Source organism: Mustelus asterias, chromosome 2 (genome assembly GCF_964213995.1).
Source record: "Mustelus asterias chromosome 2, sMusAst1.hap1.1, whole genome shotgun sequence".
Taxonomy (NCBI): domain Eukaryota; kingdom Metazoa; phylum Chordata; class Chondrichthyes; order Carcharhiniformes; family Triakidae; genus Mustelus; species Mustelus asterias.
The window spans coordinates 93,519,601-93,524,245 of NC_135802.1; the positions used below are offsets into that span (position 1 = coordinate 93,519,601).

Sequence of the window (4,645 nt, forward strand, 5' to 3'; positions counted from 1 at the left end):
AGGAGTCCATAGATGTGCAGGTTAGCTTGATTGGCCTACTAAATTGCTCCTTAGTGTCAGGGGACAAGCAGGGTAAATACATGGGGTTAGGAGGATAGGGATAGAATCATAGAATCCATGATTCTACAATTCTTTGATTCTATGAAAGGAAGTCAATCAGATCCTTTCTATCTGAACAATAATAAATCCCAAAATACGTTACCAGAGAGGTTACTATCTTGGTCAGCTTTGGGGAGAAAATATATTGAAAGACATAAGGTAAGGTGGTTAGTTAGAACTAGCTTGTGGAAGGGGCCAATCTTGTTGGGACAAAGAGGATTTATGTTCAATACCATCCTGGCTATATAGAAAACCGAATGGTTAAGTAGGTAAATACACTATATGAGGTTGAGCTATATAGATCTCACCAGGAAGCGTAGTGGAGGACATGCCTATGTCTACAACAATGGGGACAAAGTAGAAATGGTTGAGAGCTTCTGGTTTTTAGGTGTCCAGATCACATTTGAACCAATGGTGAACTGGCAAGTCTCAATTAAGGCAACGTTTGGACTGAGCATTGATTTAATTTTGATTTGATTTATTATTGTCACATGTATGAGTATACAGTGAAAAGTATTGCTTGTGCACTATACAGATAAAGCATGCCGCTCATGGAGAAGGAAAGGAGAAAGTATAGAATGTAGTGTTACTGTCATAGCTAGGGTGTAGAGAAAGATCAACTTAATGCGAGGTAGGTCCATTCAAAAGTCTGATGCCAGCAGGGAAGAAGCTGTTTTTGAGGCGGTTGGTACGTGTCCTCAGACTTTTGTATCTTTTTCCCGACGAACGAAGATGGAAGAGAGTATGTCCAGAATGCGTGGGGTCCTTAATTATGCTGGCTGTTTTTCTGAGGCAGCAGGAAGTGTAGACAGTATCACTGGGTGGGAGGTTGGTTTGAGTGATGGATTGGGTTTGTTCACGACTCTTTGTAGTTTCTTGCGGTCTTAGACAGAGCAGGAGTCATACCAAGCTGTGAAACAACCAGAAAGAATGCTCTCTATGGTGCATTTGGAAAAGTTGGTGAGAGTCGTAACAGACATGCCAAATTTCCTTAGGCTTCTGAGAAGGTAGAGGCATTGGTGGGCTTTTTTAACCAGGACAGGTTGTTGGTGATCTGGACACCTAAAAACCAGAAGCTCTCAACCATTTCTACTTTGTCCCCATTGATGTAGACATGGGCATGTCCTCCACTACGCTTCCTGAAGTCAATGACTATCTCCTTCGTTTTGCTGACATTGAGGGAGAGATTATTGTCATCGCACCAGTTCACCAGATTCTCTCTTTCCTGTTCTCTGTCTCATCATTGTTTGAAATCTGACCCACTACGGTGGTGTCATCAGCAAACTTGAAAATCGAGTTAGAGGGGAATTTGGCCACACAGTCATAGATGTATAAGGAGTATAGTAAGGGGCCGAGGACACAGCTTTGTGAGGCACCGATGTTGAGGATGATCATGGAGGAGGTGTTGTTGCCTATCCTGACTGATTGCGGTTTGTGTGTTTGGAAGTTCAGGATCCAGTCGCAGAGAGAGGAGCCGATGCCTAGGCCACGGAGTGACCTGGGAAGCGGGGAAATCAGGTAGTGTTCCAACAGCTGGTCACTCCAATATCTACACTGGAAAGTGAACTTATATGGTTGTCAAATGAGGAAGGGATTAACATCAACATGATGCACCCCACAGTCAAATATACTCATTATCAAACGCCGTACATGAAAAATGGCTATTTGGTAATGTACCAGTTAGCTTTCAATATTATCAACATGAATCAGTGACATGAGAAGTGTTGAGAAAACAAAAAAAAAATTAACAGGGGTCACCTTTCCTACATTGCTCAAGTGCCTCTCGAAAGATCTATACTGTTAGCATTCATACAGCTTCTTCCAGGAGCAGCAATATCTCTTCTTCATTAAGAGCAATAGAATAAGATATGGGAAATGAACAATAGAAAAGAAAATCATAATATACATTCCTTTTAAAGAATGACACAACATAGGCAAATTTCAAAAATAATTTTCCTTCACTAGCGTTACTTTAATTGCATTTATTAAGGTTAACAACTCAGTACACTATTGTGATCTTCAAAATTAATAGAAAATAAAGGGCTTTATCATCAGAATAGGTTTTTATAATTACTATCATGTGATTAATTTTGTTACCGCTCCCCCCCAACCCCCCCCCCCCCCCCCTCCAGTTGTTTTAGCTGTTTTAGTCATCTTGTTGGTGATAGATCTGCTGAAAGATATTTAAATCAGCCATCATATCCAGAGATTGCTGCTTAGCTGAATTTGAATTCTTGAAATTGACATTGAAATTGACAAATGGCACTACAGGAAAATGAGCATTTCTAAAATGTTTTATTTATGGCTGTGAAATCCTCTTTAGTACACATGTAGGTACTTTTTGTTGCAAGAGGTTATCAATACAGCAATTCTTTTGAGATGCATTATGACTTTCTATGGCATTTTGTGCTGAAGCAGATTTCTTTCCTCTCCTTGCATCTAATATAATCTATATTTTCATTAATATCCAGTTTGAAAAATCCTTTGATTTTGCTAATGAATTCTCCACCATATTCACAGTGAGAGCTCCAAACTCCTATCTTGCTATCTTCACCTTCTGATAGCACGGGCCTATTTATAAATGAGATAAGTAATAGAAGGGACTCCATTCCGCAAATAATTTGTGATTGATAGATTCCATATTGAGCTTCAATTTATTTTCTGCTGATTGTAACATCTGAGAAAATAATTTTTCCGGCTTATATAATTCCAAAACTGTGGACATTTTTAAAAATTGTATTTTTAGAATTGACCATTAGCTCTATTTTCTGAGCCAAAACAACTGTCAAAATCATTTCTAATGAAAGGGATAAAACAAGTGTTCTAAACACAATGCCAATTAGCCTGTGTTATATATTTATTTTGGTTCCGTTGTTCAATCTGACTGTCATTTGCAATTGAGATTTCACATTCATCCCACTCATTCCAAACAAGTTACATGAAATTCTCCTTGGTGTAGTCTACATTTGGTCACAGAGTATAGGAGTGCACTGTGTAAGGATCTTCGTTTGATGGCTTTGGGCTATTCATGTTTTTTGCTCCTGTGTTGCTCTATTAATAACATTGTCCCATTTGTATGCAGGGCATTCATGACAGATAATTCCTCTCTCCAAAGTGCAAATGGTAAAGACCAATTAACCATCTGATAACTCCAGATTTTAATACCTGACAGAGATTAGAAACCTAAATAAATGGTCACTGTGAGGCAATTGCTCGTGGAGTCCACATTATGCTTTGCTTTATTTTCTCCAGATCACACTGTCTGAGCAGGGAATTTTTCCAGCATCATTCAGACCTGCAGGCCTTCCCCCCCATAACTTATCCACCATATTTTATACAAACCTCCATTTGTTCTGATCCTTTATATACTCGGATGCTTTTTCCCCTGTCCTCAATGCCTTTGTGTTGTTATTCTCCTTTCACATGGGCTTAACCTTAACAAATAGGTCACTCAACTGGCTGTGCTCCTAATAATAAATACAGAAAAATAGAAGGCTGCTGATTGTTAGAAATTTAACTGGCTGCACTCTGTGTCTTTTTCCCGTGCTAACAATTAGGTAATGTTTGAAGCATTCCACGCGAGTAATCATAATCCTGTGTAGTACTCCTTATTTGATCTTTAATCTTTCGTTATCTACAACAATAGGCTTACTGTCGCAGCACCTCCTCCTTCTAACATTAGGGTGTGGCATGTACGCCCTTTTATTGTTAGATGAGTGCCAACAGTGGTTGAACACATTAACATTCAAATTCATACAACTGACAATCCTGAAACCCAGATTTTCTACCTCTTCAGACAACTTGAAACCTATTTATTATTTCCAAACTATTGTACTGCAATATCTATGCAGATAAATTATGATAACTTTTTCTTATTACAGAAAACGACAGGGATAGAATCACAGTTGAACCAGGTCAGAGGTCAGGAGTAATTGAACTGCCTTTCTAACCACAATTCAGACCTCGAGTTAGCAAATTATATCACAAACCTCTGAAAGAGTTGATACAGTGGCTTTTCAAGTTAGACATGATGTGTAAAATTGGCCAACAAGAGTTTTCTGAGGAGTGCCCACCATGACTTGTCACATCATCTTTCCTTTACTCCTGCTACTTTTGCAAAGACTCATCCAGGGTCAAAAATCTTCTTGGTGTTATACTATGGACTGCTGCAGAGAAACAGGGCTTGCTACACAGCCTCCAGCTGTGTACTTACACCCTCGGCCCCCTTCACCTGCCCCAGCCATTCAGAATAACATCACACCATAAAATATTCATGAACAGCCCAATGCTCCAGCCGAGGGCTCGCTTCTGCAGGTGGCTGTCACGTCAGTAATTGCCCGATACTTCCCTCTGCAGCGTAAAATTGTTTTCATTATGTGTCATGAACATTGAGCCAAGCAAATCCCCCTTGAGTGGTTTCCCAAGGGCTTGAGGGAGGAGGTACTTAAGTTAAACAGGCGCTTTTGGCCTAGGAGGAAAGGCAACCAGTGGAAGCTCATCATTAACTCCACTTCTAACAACAGCAGACAAACAGAAGGCTCATGCA

The 4,645-nt window shown here is 39.8% G+C and overlaps 1 long non-coding RNA gene across 1 annotated transcript in view; it reads right to left on the bottom strand.

Annotated features, from left to right (window-relative positions):
* Positions 1–902: 902 nt before the first annotated feature.
* The window catches only part of LOC144503617 (uncharacterized), a 61,818-nt gene continuing 58,075 nt past the window's right edge, over positions 903–4,645 (bottom strand). The window contains exon 3 of the long non-coding RNA XR_013499523.1: positions 903–1,009. This is a non-coding gene — a long non-coding RNA (uncharacterized LOC144503617). The remainder of the gene's footprint in view (positions 1,010–4,645) is intronic.